The 24,868-nt window shown below is 37.5% G+C and overlaps 1 long non-coding RNA gene across 1 annotated transcript in view; it reads right to left on the minus strand.

Annotated features, from left to right (window-relative positions):
* LOC134312317 (uncharacterized) overlaps positions 1-24,868 on the minus strand; it is a 37,480-nt gene that overhangs the window by 2,099 nt on the left and 10,513 nt on the right. The window lies entirely within an intron of this gene.

A 24,868-nucleotide genomic window follows, 5' to 3' on the forward strand; every position in this document is an offset into this window, starting at 1 on the left:
ACCTACGACCATGGAAAATAATGACTTTTAAATAGCTGTCCACTGTAGTGACCACCATGCATGAAAGGGGTTTAATGAATCATGACTTTTATACTGCCATTTTAGGACATTAAATACAAACCTTTTTACAAACCCCATTTCCAGAGTAGCTTTACTCTTGAACCTTAACAGACAAAAGTACAAAGACATGACTTTTAATGTTTTTGCTGACCAACTACAATTGTACAAATATAAACAAATGTTGAATTTGATACCTGCTACATACTTAGTGAAGAGTTTTAAAAATATTCAAGTTACACCATTTTGAAAAATTCCATAATAAGCCAACAAAACTGGTAACAGGTGAGGGTATTATAACTGAATATAAAAGGAGGTTCCACCAAAGGCTCAGTTTTTGCAAGCAATGATGGGTTGTGGCTCAGCATCCATCATACGTAATATAGTGAAAAGATGCTGGGAATCTGGAAAAAATCTCAGTTTGTGTAGGACAGGTAAACCACTGTTTAATGTGTGTGAACTTTGAGTCCTCAGATGATACTGCATGAGAAACCATCATGCTACACTAATAAATAGTCACATGGGCCCAGGAGTGGTTTGGTAAAATATGTACTGGATTTATGATCAGAAGGTTGCCACATCTAGCCCCTACACTACAAAGTTGCTACTGTTGGGCCCTTGAGAAGGGCTTTGACCTTAATTGCTTGCAGTGCATTCAGTAACAAGTTCAAGGCGCTTTGGATAAAAGTGTGTTGTAAATGTGATGAATCGGAAATCCATATGTCTGTACACATCTGTACACATATAAATGAAACATAGTTACATTTTATAATCTGCTGTAACTTGTGACTATAATCATTGGTAAAACACTAGGAGTCATGGCAGGATTATTATGATTACAGTATTGTTAAAATAATTAAAGCTTGATTTTTTAGGTGTAACACTAACAGAAAACCCCTATTTAGTGTTTAGTATGGTTGCTCTAGAAATAGCACAATCACAATAGGCAGAGCAACAGCCTACATCCAGGATGTCGAAAAGTACTAAACCCACATGTACTCTCACTCACTCTTACTCACCCTGTATATCTTAACCCCACATAAATGTACAAAAATAGAATTTAGCCTCATGGTTCTCATTCTTTCCATATTTGTAAGGAGCTCTCACACCGGAACCGACCCCCACTCCAACACCCCTTTTCCATTCCCAAGATCCAGGCTAACTAAATTCAAAACTGTCAGAATTTAGACTGTATTTAATTTTGTTACACTGATCAGCTGCATTAGACTGTTCAGTGTCACCGTGGGTCCTGTTCTACTGTGAAACACTTGGTGCAGGGCAGGAATCACCCTGGACAGGGCGTCAATTCGTCACAGGGCTTTGACCTCTTCAGCTTTGATATTCTACACACATATCATTTCTATATGATGATTAATACTCTTGTTATTAAAGAAAGTGTTTTAATAAAAAAGGAACTATTTGTCTTTAAAAAAACATATCTTACAGACTTATAAAGTTTAGAGTATCTAACATCGTCAGAGGCACCTTTATAGTATCTGTCTTTGTGAAACTAGATTTTGTGTTCATTTCTACATGTTCTTATCTATTATAAACATCTATTTAAAACTTCACAAAGTGAATATTGCAAATAAATAGTGATAGTGTGTTCCTTAGATTTATTTATTTTTGATAAATATGTTAAAGGATCATACGGATACAAATGTACTATAAACTAAATTTGTAAAGATTCTTTATTATGAAGATAGGACTGTTGATCACATGGGAGCTTACTGTAAAACATTAGCCATTCGCAGTGTCATTTCTGGGAAATGTTGTTTGCTTCACCTAAATGATTTATTTTCTGGCAGAAAATTCAATCTAAGCAGTTCACTATTTTTTTCTAAAAGATACGAAAAGCAGATCAGGACTTCTAGGTCAGGTCCGGTCACCTTTGCATTGTAATGTTCATATCTCCATGCCTTTAAATAATCACACACAGCTTTTCTTTATAGTTACGCACCTTGTTTTTGGGTCAACATGTGGTGCACAGGAAAATGGAGCTGTGTCATAAATTTCCAGTGAATTTTATTCTGGGATGAGCATTGGTTAGTGTTCCATGCTTATCTTTAAATGTGCTGTGATAGGAAATGGTGTGATTAAGTGTCTCTAAGCAAAGCTTAAAGGAAATTAAAATGACTCAGATCACTGCTGTCAGTGATTCAACTGTAGCCTGTAGCTTTCTGCAGGATTATTTAGGATACATAAGCCACTCATTGAGTCTGTTCATTCATTTAAGGTGTTGAGTTTTGGTGCTAGATTTATTGTATATGCAATCAATTAAACTGTATGGATGCTTTATAAATGCTGTTGTTAATTTATGTTATTAGTTGATTAACTGCCTACCTGTGGTATGAACTGTATTGCTTAAAAAGCAAAGAAATTACATTTTCAAAATGAACTGTTTAAAACCCTTAATCTTGTAGCATGACTGCTTAAATTAATGACAAAATGTTTTTCTTTGTAACAGAAAAACTCACTCAGTCACTCACTTTATCCAATTAGGGTCACGGGGAGGGGGGGGGCAGCTGCAGCCTATCCCAGCTTTTCAATGGGTGCAAGGCACACTGTAACACCCTGGATGGGGCAACAGGAAAACTGTGTCTGATTTTGTGTTTAAATTGAGTTCAAAGTGGATAATGTGTTCACATTTCATTTGATGTATTTCTTGCTAAAGTTGTTTTTTATGAGGATTTTTGTGATGTGTGATCGTGGTGTCCTTTGAATTTATTCTCTTTATTCCTGGGTGTGAAATTGATATGGTCTAAATTGATATGGTGTTTATGTGTGTATATAAAGTGCCAACAGACAATCGTTTAAAACCACATTTAAACAAATTTGTTTGACACCAGAAAGCAATAAATTCCTAAACGTACTAATCCTTACCTGGTTTAAGCATTTTCTATTAGAAACCACAAAATACATTTGAAGGCTTGTTATCAGTCAGTACAAAACGTAATACCAATGTTGTAAAGAAGTTCCTACGATTGCTAGAAAAATACATTTTAAAAGCTTAAAAGCAGTCTACACTGGTTAAAAGACAATATTTTTTTTAAGTTTATATAGTCCAGATTTTATTAGTAGTGTCCAAACCAAAAGGAAACAAAAAAACTTTACCCATCACCTTCACTATACAGTGACACTGTATAATATATTTTAGAATTTCTCTTTTTTACTCTATATGATAATGTAAGCACATCCCTATTATTAGTGCCTTAAACTGCTTGAGCATAAAGCAAATAAGAAGATTTGAGTTCTGAGTGACCTTTTTTAAAATGCACAATTTACTCAAATGCAGGGTCACAAATATTAAATCTTAAATGGCAAAACTGGTCAGCAACAGTTAAAATATTTAGTTAGAAGTGTTTTAGTGGTTGCAACTCCATAGTTAGGATTTTTTTTAAATGCATTTTCTCCCCTATTTTCCTCCCGATTTAGTACACTCAATTTTGTCCTCCGCTGCTGAGAGATACCAGATTGCATCAGAGGAGAACATGTCGCCTCTTCCGACACGTGCACAGCCCTCCTCTTCTCGCCCCTGCTTTCTGCACAGGCATCTCTTCTGCCAGTCAGGGTCCTTACACAGTGTATGAAGACCCACGCACCCACACATAGTCCGGCCCCCACCCTGCAGATACGGTGTCCAATTAGTATCTGCTGCAGGCACTGCCAATTATGCCCGCCAGATGGCGCCCAGCAGACCAGAGGCAACGCAGAGTTTCGAACCGAGGAGGTCAGAAACTCAGTGCTGGTGTGCAAGCGGAATATCCCGCTGTGCCACCTGGGTGCCCTCATAGTTAGGATGTTTGTTTTATACATTTAATTTTTTATATTGACCTACGAGTTAATATCGTTCATGCAGATAAAGGTTGCTTTCTGATAAAAACACAGGAGAGATAGATGAAGGTGGCAGAGGTGAAGATGCTGCGGTTCTTGATAGACAAGATGATGATAGACAAGATTACAAGATTACTAGAAACAAGTTTATTAGAAGGACAACACTGGTAGGATGTTTTGGAGACAGAAGTTAGGAAGGCAAAATGGGTTAGTTATGTACAGAAGAGGAATGAGAGTTATATTGGTGCTGAGGATGGAGCCCCCAGGCAGAAAGTTAAGAGGAAGGCCAAAGAGGAGGTTTATTGATGTGGTGAGGGAAGACAATGCAGGTGGGTGGTGTGACATGTTCAGGACAGGGCAAGATGATCAACTGTGGCGACCCCTGATGGTAGCAGTCAAAACAAGAAGAAGAAGATAAAGGTTGCTTTTAACGTTCTGTTTATTTATCTCAAACCAGCTTTTTGATCATTCTATGATTTGTCTACCATTTTATTCTTTTCTTCTAAAGAAGTTTTGATATTCTGAGTGTTTCTGGTCATTGTCTTGCTGTAGGATACACCCATGACCAAATTTACGTAGACCAGAGGTTATTGTATGTTACTGCAAATGCTGTGACTGCCTTTTTTGGGTCAGAATTCCAGTAACTTTAAATTGCAGACTCTGAATCCAGTAAAAGAGACTCAAAGTACTAACCTCAAGGGTGTAGTAAACAGTTACCAGCACTACTTTAAACAGGCAGTTAAAGTAAAAAATGAGTAAGAATTTGCCAATGGTTGCCATAAAAAAATTACCGAAAATCATTATTCGTTCGCATTATTAATTATTATTAATATACATTTTGCCTGAAACACATTCAAAGAAGTTAAAACAGGGTCAAAATATGATTTAAATTTTAAAGAATATTTGTTAGACCATTTGAAAACATGTAACAATAAACATGTGAATGTGAGGGTATTATGATTGGGAATAATATAAGGATCCACCAAAAGCTTAGTCTTTGCAGGCAAACACAGGCTCACAACTTTGTACCAACCTTGAGAAACATGAGAGAATTTGGGGACATTAGAATAGTGTCAGTTAATGAAGCATTACTCAGTGCAAGCTTGCAAATGATTTATATCTTAATATAAGATCTATCATACATAATATTATGAAAGCATTCATGGAATCCACAGAAATCACAACCACTGTTGAATGTGTGTGACCTTTTAGCCTTTAGGGGGCATTCCATGTCATGCTATGGAAATAAAAATAATAAACACCTGGGCTGAGGACTACTGTTTCGGAAAGCCATTGTCACTTGACACAGTTTACCACTGAATCAAGAAATGCAACCTGAAACTCTAATATTCAAGAAGAAAGACATACTTTAATTCTATAAATAAAAAAAAACACACTGAGTTCTCTGGGCCTAACTCATCTCGTCAGACAGTGGAAATGTAAGCTGTGTTCAGACTGACCAGATAATATTTGGTTAAAATGTGGGTGTTGGATCATAATCAGTACTGCAAAGACACTAACATGTTAATGACATGGTAGTTTGTGTTATACTAGTATGAATGTAGCAGGTGCAGCAGTAATGTTTCGATTTTCAACAGTGTTTTAAACAAACCTGCCGAGTCACTGGAGAAAGTCCAAAATCTCATCCAGGGGGCTTAGCAATCTCATCAGGACAACTAAGAAAAACCCTTCTTACTGCAAAAGACTTACACGATGACCTGATGAAGGCTGGGACACATGTCTCAGAGACAGCCATAAAAATATCACTTAACAACCAAGGACTTCATGGCTGGACTCCACAACACACATTACTTTTGACCACAAGGAATTTGGATAGGCCTGGAGAATGCTGGGACAGCATTTTTTAGAGTGATGAATCAAAACTGGAACTGTATGGACATGAATAAATGCTTTGTCTGGAGCAAGACAAGCAAGGCTTATGACCAGAAGGATGCTATCCCCATGGCCAAGCATGCAGTAGATGGCAATCTTGTATGTCTAGCCAATGGATTCACAGAAATACCAAGATATTTTGAGGAGGAATGTTATGCCACTTGTGGTGAAATTGAACCTTAGTGATAAATTGACTTACTAGCAGGACAAAGATAGCAAGCACACTTCCAAGTCAGCCAAAGCTTGCTTAATAAATCAGTCCTGGAACATCCAGTCTCCAGATTTAAATCCCATAAAATATTTAAAGAAATTTAAAGAAAGACATCAAACCTCAATGAGCTGAAAGGGTTGACTGGAATATACCAGAAGAAATTTGGAAAGTACAGAAACTCAATGATTTAGAGCTTTTTTTTTTTTTTTACTAAAATGATGTCATTGTTTTTGGCAATACACTGAAGCTTTAAGACTTAATTAGGGTCTGGTTTCTCTACTTTCGTTTTTAGTGCATTACAGCATCTGAACGCATGTTGAATGATGAGGCAAACATGCATCATAAACAGAAAAGAAGAGATTAAATGTGTTGAGGTTTAAAATCCCGAAACTGTAATTTGATGCCGTAAATTCATTTAAAATAATTGTTAACCCAAACTGTACGCTGTGTCTAACTATTGAATTATATACACAGATCAGCCATAAAATTAAAACCACCTCCTTGTTTCTACACTCACTGTCCATTTCATCAGCTTATCATATAGAAGCACTTTGTAGTTCTACAATTACTTACTGTAGTCCATCTGTTTCTCTGCATGCTTTGTTAGCCCCCTTTCACCCTGATCTTCAATGGTCAGGACCCCCACAGGACCATCACAGAGCAGGTATTATTTAGGTGGTGGATCATTCTCAGCACTGCAGTGACACTGACATGGTGGTGGTGTGTTAGTGTGTGTTGTACTGGTATGAGTGGATCAGACACAGCAGCGCTGCTGGAGTTTTTAAATACCGTGTCCACTCACTGTCCACTCTATTAGACAATTCTACAATTCTACCTAGTTGGTCCACCTTGTAGATGTAAAGTCAGAGACAATCGTTCATCTATTGCTGCTGTTTGAGTTGGTCATCTTATAGTCCTTCATCAGTGGTCACAGGACGATGTCTAAGGGGCACTGTTGGCTGGATATTTTTGGTTGGTGGACTATTCTCAGTCCAGCAGGGACAGTGAGGTGTTTAAAAACTCCATCAGCTTTGCTGTGTCTTATTCACTCATACCAGCACAACACACACTAACACACCACCACCATATCAGTGTCACTGCAGTGCTGAGAATGATCCACCACCCAAATACTACCTGCTCTGTGGTGGTCCTGGAAGAGTCCTGACCATTGAATAACAGCATGAAAGGGGGCTAAAAAAGCATGCAGAGAACAGATGGACTACAGTCAGTAATTGTAGAACTACAAAGTGCTTCTATATGGTAAGTGAAGCTTACTTTCCCTGGACAGTCATATACTATTTCAATTTTCAAAGTCATATACTAAACAATTTAAATTTTCTGCTGCCACACACTGAACTGTATTGACTATGTTACTTGCATTTTTTGCACACCTCCTGGAACTGCACAAGTAATTTCTGCACCTTACTTGTATTTTTGCACCTTATTTACTTTTTAGGCACCTTATCGGCATTGCCAATTTTTACGCTGCTAATGTACATGTCACTACCTCATGAACCATTGTACCATCTATTCACCATCATGTACTAACACTTGTCTTTAGTCCTGTCTTCTAATTACTTGTTTATATTAGGGATAATTAGGAATAGCTTTTGTAGTTATTTATTATAGGATTTTTTGTATTTATTGTTGTATTTACAGTGTTTTGTATTGTCTTGCACTTTTTGTACCGTGTTACACCGTGATCCTAGAGGAACGCTGTTTCGTTTCAATATGTACTTGTATGTAGCTGAAATGACAATAAAACCTCTCTGACTCTGACTCTGACTCTGACTACAATATACATTCAAGTCATATCCAGTTCTGTAAGCTTTATTTTAGCCGTGGCCAAAATAAAGGATCTTATCTTCCTAAGCTGTGGCCATGACTTAATTATTTCATTTCCATGCCTTACTAAGTCATACGCATGCATTAGGATCTTGTTCCCACACCTTACTAAGTCATGGTTATGCATTGTTTATATCTGATGTCACCAACAGGGCTCCATACTAATATCAGAGTAAGCACTTACCTTAAATTAGCCTTAAAATTGCCATGATCCTGCTATTATCTTCCAATGAAAAAATATATTAGAGTTTCTTGATAGTGACAACTTATCAAGAAACTTACAAAAGATCCTACCGATCTTACTAGCTGCGGGCATCTTAATCCTCAGTGTTTAAGTGTTTAAACAGGCCTGTGGTAGCCTAGTGGGTAGGGCTTTGGGCTATCAACCGGAAGATTGGCGGTTCAAATCCTGGCTCTGCTATGTAGCCACTGTTGGGTCCTTGAGCAAGGCCCTTAACCCTGTCTGCTCCAGGGGCGCCGTAAGTTGGCTGACCCTGCGCTCTGACCCCAGCTTCCAACACCAGCTGGGATATGCGAAGAAAGAATTTCATTGTACTGTACATCTGTATATGTATATATGACAAATAAAGGATATCTTTCTTTCTTTCTTCTTCTTTCTTTAAGACTCTATGAAAGAGGCTGGGAAAAACAGGATTAATGAGAAGGTAGCAAGGAGGAAAACAAAGAAAAGCAGGAAGGCAGCACCTTGTTTCCTACACCTTTAACAAGTGCACACAAAGGAAATAATTATCTCTGAGTAAAAAGCTAATTCAGGATTTTCTAATAAGAACATTGACAAAAATGGCAATGGCACAGTGATGGTGTGAAAATGCCTTGTTGTGTTATAACCTGGAGAGCTTCTCATTATTAAGGGAACTATTTATAACCTCTACTTTCAATTAGAACACTGCTGAGAAAAATTCATGTTATCTGTCTGTGAGCTAAAGCTAATGCCTAAACATTGACACAAGCTTTACGTTTTTGTTACCTTATTGTCCATCTACAGAACAGACAATACTTGCTGGCCGCATCCCAATCCACCTCTTTACACATATTTTTTTCCTCTTGTTTTTTTTCCACTGCATATCAGTGCACAAACAACTTGGATCATTTCTTGGAAGGAAAGAACCATGTCTCACATCACCCCCTTTGTCACTTCTCGTGTTTTCGTGACAAAACATAGTTTGGCCGACCAGACAGACTCGTCAGCCATTCCTCCTGGTGAAAGATCGAGTAGTGTGTGGTCCTTCTATCACTGATCAGTCATGTAATGTGCAAACCACAACAAATTAAAAACTCCCAGTTACAAAAGATCAAGTCGTGTCGTGTGAACAGTACATTGATCTGACGACCTTAAGGTAATTGGATTATGCAGTGGGACACGGAAGAAAAACATAGACAGAATCTGTTTTTAAATGCTTGGAGGATTTCTCTTTATTGCCCTGTCCTTAGTTACTGTACACAGAGACAGGGAACACTTCCTGTATGAGTGCCTGAGGGTGAGGAGACACAACATCACAATATGATTCAGAAATCCTGTCAGGTAAATACTGAGTCATAAACACAGACAGACAGACTGACACACACACACGTATATATACGGCTTAAATGACAAAAACTAGCATTCGAATACCCAGAGCTCCAGAGGCTGGGTTAAGCAGTAATCATGAACTTGGTGTTAATGGACCATGTACAAAATGTTGTTGTGAATGATTTACATTGTAAAATGCTTTCTCAGGTATTATTTATTCGTGAATAGGGTGTGTATTTTGAACCATTTAGTCACCAAGGTGTGTGTCTGGCTAACACAGAACCAAGCATGTTATGTAACTGTCTGGAAACTGTTGCATAAGTCAGCACAGAGAGCCCAGCATAATTAACCGAACATTAACTGGTTTCTCAGTAGACAATGTTTCTTTTACAAAATACCATGAACTTGGTCATTAAAAACATTAGACATCTTTTTTGTACTTTTGTTAGTTAAGTAAATGTTTTAAATGTAACAAATCACAGATTCTTGATTCACTGTTTTTACAAACTTGCCAACTTTTCAGAAAGAGGGGTTTGTAGACAAAATCTCTAAATGTTTATATATACAGTGTATCACAAAAGTGAGTACACCCCTCACATTTCTGCAGATATTTAAGTATATCTTTTCATGGGACAACACTGACAAAATGACACTTTGACACAATGAAAAGTAGTCTGTGTGCAGCTTATATAACAGTGTAAATTTATTCTTCCCTCAAAATAACTCAATATACAGCCATTAATGTCTAAACCACCGGCAACAAAAGTGAGTACACCCCTTAGTGAAAGTTCCTGAAGTGTCAATATTTTGTGTGGCCACCATTATTTCCCAGAACTGCCTTAGCTCTCCTGGGCATGGAGTTTACCAGAGCTTCACAGGTTGCCACTGGAATGCTTTTCCACTCCTCCATGACGACATCACGGAGCTGGCGGATATTTGAGACTTTGCGCTCCTCGACCTTCCGCTTGAGGATGCCCCAAAGATGTTCTATTGGGTTTAGGTCTGGAGACATGCTTGGCCAGTCCATCACCTTTACCCTCAGCCTCTTCAATAAAGCAGTGGTCGTCTTAGAGGTGTGTTTGGGGTCATTATCATGCTGGAACACTGCCCTGCGACCCAGTTTCCGGAGGGATGGGATCATGCTCTGCTTCAGTATTTCACAGTACATATTGGAGTTCATGTGTCCCTCAATGAAATGTAACTCCCCAACACCTGCTGCACTCATGCAGCCCCAAACCATGGCATTCCCACCACCATGCTTGACTGTAGGCATGACACACTTATCTTTGTACTCCTCACCTGATTGCCGCCACACATGCTTGAGACCATCTGAACCAAACAAATTAATCTTGGTCTCATCAGACCATAGGACATGGTTCCAGTAATCCATGTCCTTTGTTGACATGTCTTCAGAAAACTGTTTGCGGGCTTTCTTGTGTAGAGACTTCAGAAGAGGCTTCCTTCTGGGGTGACAGCCATGCAGACCAATTTGATGTAGTGTGCGGCGTATGGTCTGAGCACTGACAGGCTGACCCCCCACCTTTTCAATCCCTGCAGCAATGCTGACAGCACTCCTGCGCCTATCTTTCAAAGACAGCAGTTGGATGTGACGCTTAGCACGTGCACTCAGCTTCTTTGGACGACCAACGCGAGGTCTGTTCTGAGTGGACCCTGCTCTTTTAAAACGCTGGATGATCTTGGCCACTGTGCTGCAGCTCAGTTTCAGGGTGTTGGCAATCTTCTTGTAGCCTTGGCCACCTTCATGTAGCGCAACAATTCATCTTTTAAGATCCTCAGAGAGTTCTTTGCCATGAGGTGCCATGTTGGAACTTTCAGTGACCAGTATGAGAGAGTGTGAGAGCTGTACTACTAAATTGAACACACCTGCTCCCTATGCACACCTGAGACGTAGTAACACTAACGAGTCACATGACATTTTGGAGGGAAAATGACAAGCAGTGCTCAATTTGGACATTTAGGGGTGTAGTCTCTTAGGGGTGTACTCACTTTTGTTGCCGGTGGTTTAGACATTAATGGCTGTATATTGAGTTATTTTGAGGGAAGAATAAATTTACACTGTTATATAAGCTGCACACAGACTACTTTTCATTGTGTCAAAGTGTCATTTTGTCAGTGTTGTCCCATGAAAAGATATAATGAAATATCTGCAGAAATGTGAGGGGTGTACTCACTTTTGTGATACACTGTATATATATATGGGTGAAAGACGAATAGGGTTTTCCAAGTTCCAAAAAATAAAATGGTTAAATTGTATAATTTTTTTATTTAATATTGTGCACAAATGTGTCACCTATGTAAATATGTTTTTTTTTTCTCAGCATTTTGCTTATTTAATAGTTTTCGTGTTGTTGACACACAACAAGGGCACAAAAATGTCATTCAGTGCAACGACTAATTTATGAAAAAATACACACACAAGGAACAATCTTAGCCATTTCAAATTTATTAGTTTAGTTTATCTCTTACAAAAGATTTAAAACCTCAGAAGAAACTGTACTTACTCTATTTTGAATTTTCTGTGCATTGTTTGTACTCTAATACGTCTTGGGATTTTGTTTATTTGTATACAAGATGTTTTTGCTACACATTCTATTCTATTTGAAACCTAATCAAACTCTGTTTTCTATGAAGCAGGCCTGGATTCTCTTGCATTCACATGAAAAACTATATATAATAATTACTTGTTACAGTTATTTTAAGCAAATGTTTTTGTTGCACTGTATGATGATTTTATGCTGCACTGAATGACATACTCCAAATTATCCTGTTAAATCAGAATATTCATGACTTAATTTGTTTTTAAGTTCTTTATTGATTAAAGTAGCAGTAGTAGAATGAAAATATGCCACACCAGTGGCAAGTATGTGTTATAATAAATGAAGATAAAGTACCGTTTCCTGTCATGAATGTAACCGAAAGTGTAAAACATGACGTTAAAATCCTAATGTCTGTAATCTGTAATGTACTATGTCAGTAAAAAGACATTTTTATCAAATAATGTTAAAATGCATTGACCTTTGTGTGTGCTGAAGGGTCCCCAGGTGTGTTCTTTTGTTGTTATAATTGGTCACATGACTGCAGTAACTTGATTGCATATTAAAATAAGGCTTTTTATTAACGTTGTATTGAATGACAACTGAAGATTGGGAAAATGGGGACTGAAAGTGTCCTGAATATTATTAATATTAAAAAACACATCTGATTGAATATTATTTAATATGTCACACATGACATTTGTACAATTATGCCAAAGCAGTAAATTTTAAGTTTTACTTAAGATTAATTAGTTTTTTCTTAATGTTTTATTACTTAAAGAGGTAGGGGGACCGTTGCACTGAATGACATTTTGGGGGTTTCAAGGGTTATTTTTTCAAAAATCATAAATTTTCTGTAAAAATTACTTTAAGTTTCAGTAAACATGTACAAATGGAGTAGATTGAAGGTATATCCACTTATATTAATATAATTGTATATTATTTATCAAGTGGGGACACTAAAAAGTTACGTCTCGTCTTTGACCCATATATATATACTGTATATATATATATATATATATATAAACATTTAGAGATTTTGTCTACAAACCCCTTTCTGAAAAGTTGGCAACTTTGTAAAAACAGTGAATCAAGAATCTGTGATTTGTTACATTTAAAACATTTACTTAAATACTTAAATATATACAGTGTATCACAAAAGTGAGTACACCCCTCACATTTCTGCAAATATTTCATTATATCTTTTCATGGGACAACACTATAGAAATAAAACTTGGATATAACTTAGAGTAGTCAGTGTACAGCTTGTATAGCAGTGTAGATTTACTGTCTTCTGAAAATAACTCAACACACAGCCATTAATGTCTAAATGGCTGGCAACATAAGTGAGTACACCCCACAGTGAACATGTCCAAATTGTGCCCAAAGTGTCAATATTTTGTGTGACCACCATTATTATCCAGCACTGCCTTAACCCTCCTGGGCATGGAATTCACCAGAGCTGCACAGGTTGCTACTGGAATCCTCTTCCACTCCTCCATGATGACATCACGGAGCTGGTGGATGTTAGACACCTTGAACTCCTCCACCTTCCACTTGAGGATGCGCCACAGGTGCTCAATTGGATTTAGTCCATCACCTTTACCTTCAGCTTCCTCAGCAAGGCAGTTGTCATCTTGGAGGTTGTGTTTGGGGTCGTTATCCTTTTGGAAAACTGCCATGAGGCCCAGTTTTCGAAGGGAGGGGATCATGCTCTGTTTCAGAATGTCACAGTACATGTTGGAATTCATGTTTCCCTCAATGAACCGCAGCTCCCCAGTGCCAGCAACACTCATGCAGCCCAAGACCATGATGCTACCACCATCATGCTTGACTGTAGGCAAGATACAGTTGTCTTGGTACTTCTCACCAGGGCGCCGCCACACATGCTGGACACCATCTGAGCCAAACAAGTTTATCTTGGTCTCGTCAGACCACAGGGCATTCCAGTAATCCATGTTCTTGGACTGCTTGTTTTCAGCAAACTGTTTGCGGGCTTTCTTGTGCGTCAGCTTCCTTCTGGGATGACGACCATGCAGACCGAGTTGATGCAGTGTGCGGCGTATGGTCTGAGCACTGACAGGCTGACCTCCCACGTCTTCAACCTCTGCAGCAATGCTGGCAGCACTCATGTGTCTATTTTTTAAAGCCAACCTCTGGATATAACGCTGAACACGTGGACTCAACTTCTTTGGTCGACCCTGGCGAAGCCTGTTCCGAGTGGAACCTGTTCTGGAAAACCGCTGTATGACCTTGGCCACCATGCTGTAGCTCAGTTTCAGGGTGTTAGCAATCTTCTTATAGCCCAGGCCATCTTTGTGGAGAGCAACAATTCTATTTCTCACATCCTCAGAGAGTTCTTTGCCATGAGGTGCCATGTTGAATATCCAGTGGCCAGTATGAGACAATTGTACCCAAAACACCAAATTTAACAGCCCTGCTCCCCATTTACACCTGGGACCTTGACACATGACACCAGGGAGGGACAACGACACATTTGGGCACAATTTGGACATGTTCACTGTGGGGTGTACTCACTAATGTTGCCAGCTATTTAGACATTAATGGCTGTGTGTTGAGTTATTTTCAGAAGACAGTAAATCTACACTGCTATACAAGCTGTACACTGACTACTCTAAGTTATATCCAAGTTTCATGTCTATAGTGTTGTCCCATGAAAAGATATAATGAAATATTTGCAGAAATGTGAGGGGTGTACTCACTTTTGTGATACACTGTATATATATATATGCTTTTTAGCCTGCTTTAGGACCACCACAGAGCAGGTATTATTTGGGTGGTGGATGATTCTCAGCACTGCAGTGACACTGACATGGTGGTGGCGTGTTTGTGTGTGTTGTGCTGGTATGAGTGGATCAGACACAGCAGCGCTGCTGGAGTTTTTAAATACTGTGTCCACTCACTGTCCACTCTATTAGACCACTCCTACCTGGTTGGTCCACCTTGTAGATGTAAAGTCAGAGACGATCGCTCATCTATTGCTGCTGTTTGAGTTGGTCATCTTCTAGACCTTCATCAGTAGTCACAGGACGCTGCCCACGGGGCGCTGTTGGCTAAATATATTTTTGGTTGGTGGACTAATCTCAGTCCAGCAGTGACAGTGAGGTGTTTAAAAACTCCATCAGTGCTGCTGTAGGTTGATCCACTCATACCAGCACAACACACACTAACACACCACCACCATGTCAGTGTCACTGCAGTGCTGAGAATGATTCACCACCCGAATAATACCTGCTCTGTAGTGGTCCTGGGAGAGTCCTGACCATTGAAGAACAGCATGAAAGGAAGCTAACAAAGCATGCAGAGAAACAGATGGACTACAGTCAGTAATTGTAGAACTTCAAAGTGCTTCTAAATGGTAAGTGGAGCTGATAAAATGAACATCCAGTGGTACAGCAGTTGAAGTAAATAGAACAGCTTACATAAAACACAATTGTAAATTGCAGGTTGTTTAAAGTAGCACTTTCACAGAGCGAATGTAGTAATACTTTACTCTTTCTTTGCTGTCTGTGGTAGGTTTTTCAGTCTTGACATGTACATGTGCCTGTAGTTGAGGGCAAGTTATGGACCACAGTTTACAGTATGTACAACCTCACCCCTTAGTCACCACAACCACAAGACAGGTTCACACAAGCTATAGAGCACAGTAAGAAACCCAAACAGCCATATAAAGCGTATAATGTTAGTTGCTATACTTGCTCTGTTTTACTGCTTTGAGAATGACACAAAGTCAGAGAATTTCTCTTATTGTGCAAAGATTTAACGTGACAGACAAAACAAAAATGACCTACACATATATTCACAAGCTGTAACAAATTTAAAATATAAGGACTAGATTATAACCAATCATGATACCATTAAAGTTTCATTCTTATTGTGGAATATTTTAATATGGTGTAACTTATGTATTCTACGAGGGGTCTTCAAAAAGTTTCCACACTTTTATATTTGTAGGAAACAGTGAGGGCGGGAACAGTAATAATTGGTCGTGTCTAAGAGACTGAGAGAGAGCTTATAGTCCGGATTTAGCACTATCTGATTTCCATCTTTTTGGACCACTCAAAAAAGCTTTAAGGGGAAGAAGATTTTCATGTGATGATGAGGTGAAAGCAGTGGTGCATCATTGGCAAAAACTTTTTTGCTGATGGCTTTAAAATTTGGTACAATGCTGGGAAAAAATGCATTGGAAGGTAAACTAGACTATGTAGAAAAGTGATGCAATTTGTTTTTAAAATTCTTAATAAACAGAGGTATAAAAAAAGTGTGGAAACTTTTTGAAGAACCCTCGTATATGTATTCTAGAAACCTTTCACTGTTTTTTGTCCTGTCCCAACTTTTTTGATTGTAATGCAGGCATTAATATCAGAATTAGTTTATATTAATCCAGACAATCAAGTTAGTCAGTGAAAAAAAAATGCTTTTTTACTACTTGTCACTTTAATAAAGGTTCAATAAAATTAACAAGTCACAGGCTCTTGTGCATTTTACAAAATGTCCCAACTTCTCTGGAAATGAGGTTTGTACAACCACCTGACAGTGTGTGAAGATATGCTGGGTTTAAATGTCTTACATTTTCTCAAGTAAACATACTTCTGGTGATTTGTGTTGCAGAAGCTTTTATTTCAAGGCAGATTTGTTTCGAAAGTGCTTTATAAATGTGACAGCTTGGATTTTCTTTACAACTTTGACAAAAAAACATTTTCTTCATACTTTGTACTAATCTGAGGACCTAACGTTGCCTAAATGACCCCAAGTGACACTGCAGACTTGTGTAAATCTATTACGCATGACATACATGCTTATTACAAGGTTATGTAAATGTACGACTTTAACTGTACCAGTTCACTCTCACTGTCTTCTAGTTCAGATAACACACACTTTCCAGTCTTTTTTCTAAATGCAGAACCCTGGTGATGTTTCTCTCTCTGCGGTTTTGTTAATCATGTGGTCACATCCTGTGGAGAATATTTGGAAATCTGTTCCTGCTGTATGATTAGTCATAAAAAACAATGTAATATGAATGTTGTACAATAACAATAGAGAATACTGGAATACTCAGTGCTAACTGACCTGAGCCATCAGAAAGTGAACTACTGTTTATAAAGTGCTTGTATTGTAAAACAGAGTACATCCATTATTATATTTAGTTTTTTTAATTTATATTACAGAAAAAGTGGGATAGAAAAAAAGTATCGTTTTTAACTCTAGTGGTCACAAAGTGAACTAGAGCATCAGACTGTGTTTTCCCTTGCAACTGTTTATCTATTTAGCTACTTTGCAACTGAGCAGCCAAATTTTAATTTGTAAGATATAATGATTATGGTGGAGTCTACTAATAAACATTTATTTCTTAAATTGTTTCAACACTTGTGTTTATTATACTATTATTCTTTAGATATTATCATCTTATTTTTAATAAAAACACTGAACATTGTGCACGGTTTAGGTTTTCCGCACTTGTTTCACTTGTATATAAAAAAAAATTACAAGCCAAAGACTTTTATAGCTACAAATAATACATTTTGGCTTTTATAAAATACTGCACATTTTTGTATTTCTCATTAATCCCCTAAAATGAAGTACAATAGTAATATTTCTATAAACTGAATGTATTTGACAAAATGATCAAATGAATGAAACACCTAACCAAGACATTCCTTAAACTTTTAAGTAGATAAATAATATGTATACTACATAAATACAGTAAAGTAATTACAGAAAGTACAGAAAGTAATTAAACTGAATTTAGGTGTAATTTACCTGCATTTAATTGAAAACAATAAATTTAATGTTTTAACTAATTACCTAATTGTTTATTTATGTTAAGTTATTAAGTGTGTCTGAGTAAATTTGTACCCACTGGCCTGACTCGCAATTGCCATTTTAATTTATCCCAAAAGTGTTCAGTGGAGCTGAGGTCAGGTCTCTGTGACATATATATGTATAAGCAGAAAGTAACAATGTGGTTTCCTGTTCATGTGGCCAGAGAAAATGCAAGTACCAATTTTTGGGGTTCATTTTATAAAAGTTAAATTTGTTTGAGTGTGAGAAAAGCTCAAGATCAAATTAAAAGCTTTGGATAAAATTGTGATGTGCTTAGAGCAGTGTTTCTCAACCTTTTTTCAGTCACGGCACCCTTTAAAAGTATGCAAAATCTCAAGTCACCGCAGTCTAAAATGTATTAAAAAACTTACACTCTGCATCCCTCGGACTGCTAACACACACGCACACACGCACACACACCATAAGGTGTCATTTAGGGAGGGAGGGGTAAACGTGACTTACGTACTTTTAATGGGAAACCTGAGCCTGGGATGATGCACACAATCGCCCTATTCTGGCAGGGATGGATGAGAGGCAGACACGTCGCTCCTGGTCCAGAGCCCTCAGTCGCTCCCTGTACTTGTTCTTAATGTAAGTTAGGCTCGAAAAGCTCAGTTCGCACAAATATGTCGTAGAGAAAGGTAGTTCATGTGCTTCACACAACGCTCTCCTAATGCATCGCGCGGTAATGGGGGGGGGGGGGGGGGGCAGTATTAGGCAACGCAGTCACGTGCTGACCCCCGCGTTGACGTTGTAGCATGTGGAAAGGGGCGTGTGAGAAAATTTTTTATGTTTGAGGCAGCTAATGGTCTACATTTTCATGATAAGTTGACTTTTTTGTATTTTAAATTTATTTCATAATATCAGTAACGTCAGAATATTTTTGACGGCACCCCTGATGAAGCCAGACGGCACCCCAGGGTGTTGCGGCACCCCGGTTGAGAAAGGCTGGCTTAGACCTTGTTTCAAATTATTAAAAAATCGTCCATAACTTTAATTTATCTTTCTAGAACTTACAATTGTTTAAAAAAAAATCAGTGCCTCCATCTGCATCCCAGGTGACCACATGTTGGGTTGTGAACAACTAGTATAAAGGTTAAAAACTATGTATAAATGTATAAAGGTGTGTCTTATAGAGAAAATGTATTTTGTTTTGAACTTTGTGATGAATTGTCTTCAAATTTGGAGAAGTGGATTAGTAGTTCAGTTTCGTCATGTGCACCTCGGTCAGAGGCCAGGCAAAGTTCAGGGTATCCCTTGCATATGGAAAGTCTATGACTCATACCCACTCAGCTTCTGCTTTTTTTCTGTCAGTTCAAATGCATTTAGTAAAAATGGCAGTTTATATTTACATCATACTGTACTCTCTAAAAATCGTTAATAAACACTGTATGAGGTCATCTAGATAACAATTAAAATTTCCAGCAGTTTTACAGTGGATGGCAGTCCAATAAAACATAATTGGCTGGGAGGGATGGCTTTCCTGTCTACTCACTAATCACAGCTAAACAAGCCAATCTTGGATGCATGTGCAGGTATGTGAGGGGCAGTTAATACATTGCTCCTAGTACATGTTTGTGAAGTAGTATGTTCTAGCCCTTACTTACCCAGGTAGTTAACTGATATGCTAAGGTAGACTGAGCTCGGTGCTTAGGACGGAAAATAAAACCCAGTTTTCCAGTATTGTAGCTTTGAACTTGTATTCATTTTACAATGTTTAGTAAGATCTTTATCCAAATCAGTTTGACTTTATTTCTGTAGCTCATCCTGGAATCACAGAAAGCAAAGTGGGACATGCTGCCAGTCCATTGCAGGACACTCAATCACTTATCTTCTCACTTACATTTATAAGCATTTAAAAGTCATGAAACTACTCACTGGCATGTTTTGGGTAAATGTAAGGATATGAGAGAAAATGGGTTATTATAATTAAAAAATTTGTATTTAAAGTAAATGGATGAGTATGAAACTAAAGCCCAGCTTATACGCTTACATTTTAACACTGTTGTCCACACAATTGACCATACTGGTTTATTGTCATTAGCTGTGTGAACCTTAACATATTTAGCTGAGGTGATTTTCACTGATCAAGATTTTATTTACCCTTAATTGTAAACCTTAAAATTGCTGTGAATGTGTAGGGTTGGTAGGTTATTGTTTAATGGAGTTTGCATTGAGATATTGTTTTAATCTAAAACTTACAAAAGATGAAAACTAGAGAAATGACAATGCAAGTAGTTTTAAAATAATATTAAAGCCAATACAAATGCATATAACTACAGAACAGTTAGAACTTATATCTAAAAACAGTGTGGAGTATTTTTAAAAGGACAGAAACTACTAAATGAGAATCAGGCCATTTAGAAAGATCACAGAAGCTGATGACAAGAACTGTTAAAAATGTGAAGAAAACCCAAAAATATCATCCCAAGGGAAAAATACAGAGAGCAGGGTATAAAAGTGTTATTATTCACCAGTCCTCAAAAGAAGCAATACAGAAGCTACACTACATGATGCAAACCTCTCATCAGCACTAAGAAGAGACAAATTGGGCTGAAATTTGCAAAGAAGTACACAAAACTGTTCTGTAACAAACAGAATGGTAAGAGTAGTTGCGGTAAAATGAATCAGTGTGAATGAATGTGTATGGAAAGTGTTTACACAGACGAACTGCAAATGATCCTAGGCACAGAACCTCATCTGTGTAGCATGAAAGAGGCAGTGTCATGGCTTTGGCATGGAACTGGTCTGCTGATCTTTATTGATGATGTAACTGGTGTTGGTACTAACAGAACAGATTCTGAAGGGTTTGTACATATACATTATATATTCAATCAATCATTATCTATTGTCAGGGTCGCGGTGAGTCCAATTTATTGGGCAAAAGGCAGGAAACACCCTGGACAGGTTGCCAGTTTATTACAGGGCAGAGAAACACACACACACATTCACATAAATACACACACACTTAGGGCAATTTCTGGTAGCTCCAACGACTGCATGTCTGGACTTGTGGTAGGAAACCAAAGCACTCAAAGGAGGCCCACATTGACACATTGAGAAAATGCAAACTCGACACAGAAAATACCCATAATTTTTCTTGTTGTACATCTTATATACATTTTAACCTAAATAAAAACAAAAAAAATCTGTAAAGATAATAAATAATCACTGTACATTTACAAATTTCCATTCAAGATTTAGAACATTTTCACTCAGCTTTCGTATTTTTCAAACCATATTTGTCCCACCACTCTAACAACATCTGGCCATTATCCTGCCATTCTGTGATCTTATTATTCACTTGTCATGGTGACTAACAGTAATAACAAATGTTTTTGTTTTCCTTGACAACAAAACATCACTTGTGTGAGAGATAACTGTTTGCTGTTTGGTACTGCAAGATCAAATTATATATGCAATTAAATACATTTTGGTGAGTTTTTACCTAATGCTAATGTGCCAATTAAACATTTAACATGTGCTTAGGTTGGCTAATATGGGAAACAAAAGACGAATGATTTCCCAAAACCATATTCTTACTCAATTATAATCCACCATGGTTTTCTTATGATATTCAGACACTTTATTTACATGTTCCAATGCTGAATGTGTATGTGTAATTGCGCAACTGTGGCACATCCTTTCTCAGAAAAGCTTCTTAGCCATAGGCTGACACAGGTCTAAACATGGTGCAATGATTATGATGATACAAGATTTGACTAAGCTTATCATAACACTTTTTCAGATATCATTACCAACTCTCACTCAGTAAGTCTCCGATTTTACACAAGCCTGAGGGGGAGAGGGAGGGAGACACCTTGTCTAACTTGTCTAATTTTTAACAGGTGTAATACATCAATTATATAAAGGACACTATTTGCCTCCAACTATAGGGAAGACCCTATAAATACATAAAACCAGAAGCTTGGTTTAAAGAAACTACAGTGGCATGCACGCTGAACAGCTTTGGAATTCATTGGAACATCAGTTGAGGCTTTCCTGATCAACATCATTGCCCAGCCATACAAATGTTGTTTTGACTGAAAGAGCTCAGATTCCCACAGACATACTTTAAATACTAGTGAGAAGCCCTCTTAGAGGAGTGGTTGTTAATATTATTTGTTTTTTAAACAGGATGTTCAACAAGCTTATGGTCAGGTGTTTAAATGCTTTTGGCCATATAGTGTTTGTTTGTTTGTTTATTAGGATTTTAACGTCATGTTCTACACTTTGGTTACATTCATGACATGAACGGTAGTTACCCATTACACAAAGTTCATCAGTTCACAAGGTTATATCGAACACGGTCCTGGACAATTTAGTGTCTCCAATTCACCTCACTTGCATGTCTTTGGACTGTGGGAGTAAACCGGAGCACCCGGAGGAGACATTTACATTTACATTTTCGGCATTTAGCAGACACTTTTATCCAAAGTGACTTACAGTACTGTGACAGTGTATTGTCTAAGCAACTGAGGGTTAAGGGCCTTGCGCAAGGGCCCAACAGTGGCAACCTGGCAGTGGTGGGGCTTGAACCAGCAACCTGTTGATTACTAGTCAAGTACCTTAACCTCTAGGCTACAGCTGCCCCACGCAGACACGGGGAGAACATGCAAACTCCACACAGAAAGGACCTTGGACCACCCCACCTGGGGATCGAACCCAGGATCTTCTTGCTGTGAGGTGCTACCCACTTAGCCACCGTGCCGCCCGCCATATAGTGTAGTTACATACTCTTTTATGTACACATCAAACCTGTTGCTGTTGATAAGATTAAAGTTGGTTGTGTTTGTATAGTATACAATAAATCTTAAGAATAGTAAAATAATTATATTCTATCTGCCCACATCAGGCATGTATCAGCATAGTGCTGTAAGATGGTAAACTTAAGACAAACTACGTCATAGTTGTGTCTTGAACAAAAAGCTCTTTCAGCTTTCAGCTCCTTAATGTGGTTTGGGTTAAATAGATTTTCCATATTCCCTTTTGGTCTGTTGCCCTATAAGTAACCAAATGAGTCATCCAGCCAAAGTAAGTCCTCATGTTGTTCTGTAATGTGAACAAGGTGGGCGATCCCACTAGGGTCTGAATTTGTGGTTTAAGTTTCCATTTGTTCCTTCGAATGGTATCTTGTGAATTAAGGAAACAGTAGTGTGTTCATGGGCCAAAAATAGCTTAAGGATGACATGAATGGAAAATAATTCTGATTAACTGCTGAAATATACTATTGCCCGTAGAAAGTTTTTTTGGTTTGCTTGGGAAGTAATTTTTTGTGGAATTTGGCTGAAATGAAACAAAATTATAAGAATAAGTATAAATTAACACAGTGCAAACTATAAGTAGCAGTAACACACTGCCAAAACATGTCAAGCTTTTTAACATTCTGCTGTATTTTAGGCTGTATTTATTCTTTTTTAAGGCAATGTATGTCGTATTGTATGTAATTCACCATTTAGAAGGACAATTTAGGTTGGTACAGACACAGAGAAACACTTTAATATTACCATGAGATTGATGATTGCTCAAATGTAACACAACACAGCTGACCAGCACATTCTTTAATTCAGTTTAAAATTAAGGCTGAGTGTTAATGCCTTACAGTTCCAGTGTCTTAGTTTGATCTTGAGCTCTGATAACTGTCTTATGTTTAAAAAGTTCTCCTTGTGTCCTGAATTTTTCATCCTTCCCCTAAAAAGATTTTTTTCCCTAAAGAAAGAGTTTTTAACCCTTTAATGGTCTGCTCAATCATTTGGTTGACCTCACTTAGAGTTGAAATACTTAAAAATAAGCTGTATTTAAATCTTGTTTCGTCCGTACCTACACTTTGGTTGACATGTAAACTTAAAAACATAGGTAGATGGTTTTAAGAAAACAGCCTTTCTAACCTTTATGTCTAACTTGAAGCTAGCAGCTGAAAAATTATGCATGAAAGTTGCATCATTTTTGTGATCGTCTCAACAGTTTGGTAGAAACTCATTAAAAAATACTGCGTGCAGTATTAAAAAACAATTAATAACAATTATTAATGGTTTCTTGTTGGTATAGTCCCAAGAAACTAAGAAATGCAAAGAAATAATTTTTTTAACATTATTGTCTTGGTGAGACCATTAAAGGGTTAATAGCTATTTTCAAAATAACACTGGATGGGTAAACTTGTAAAGCCAGGTCTAATGGACTACACTAACATGGTTAGATTCTACTCAGGTTGGGTTACGGTGTTTAACCCAGTTTTCTGGTTTTATTTTTAACCCAGTTAGTGGTTAATAAATACCACATTGTTGTGTTAAGAACACTTGAACTTGGATAAAAACACTGAATTGAAAATATAATTTAAACTATTTCACTACATTATAATGTAAAAATAAAAGAATTAACTGTATATAATATAAAAACAGCAACATCCTTCTCCTCAGGTTGTTTCTGGATTAGAACATTTCAGAAAATAAAACTGTATAATGGGCTTTCAGGTTCTTATCCTAAACCAAACATACTGGGTTACTGGATATTAATAAAATTTGAGGTAAACCCAGGAGCTGTGTAAAAATAACTCAGCATTTTTAGAGTACATGCTTGTGGGTGGTTGTCATAGTAGCATAACAGGTAATGTGGGTTGTACACAGCCCAAATTTACCTCCTGTGAGAAGTTTGGATTGTTCCCATCATGGTACTCCTTCTTACACATTCTGTGATATCATCCCAGTAAGTGGCATTCTATAATTTAACCACCCCTTCACTTTAAATTGTTTATAAACTTTTGTGAACAGGATTATAGTGGGTAAAGGGTTCTTGGCGGCAAGTCTGTAATGTGACTAGCTGAAGAAATGTACACAAGTCAGTCTGGATTTGTGTCAGTCTTATAATAAAGGTGGCTATGCTCATGTTAATGTAATAATTAATGTAATAAAGTTTCATTGTGTTCTCCAGTTATTTCCAGTTTATTTACAATAGTAAGAACAAAATTATTGAACACTTTTACAATTACTTCCAATTGTACTCTCCACCTTCACTTAAAGACAAAATATTAAATCACAGCCATACTATTGTGCCTCAAATGGTTTGGCAAAATGTGACACACATTACATGCCTCTTATTTTT

The sequence above is a fragment of the Trichomycterus rosablanca genome, chromosome 4 (genome assembly GCF_030014385.1).
Source record: "Trichomycterus rosablanca isolate fTriRos1 chromosome 4, fTriRos1.hap1, whole genome shotgun sequence".
NCBI classification, from domain to species: domain Eukaryota; kingdom Metazoa; phylum Chordata; class Actinopteri; order Siluriformes; family Trichomycteridae; genus Trichomycterus; species Trichomycterus rosablanca.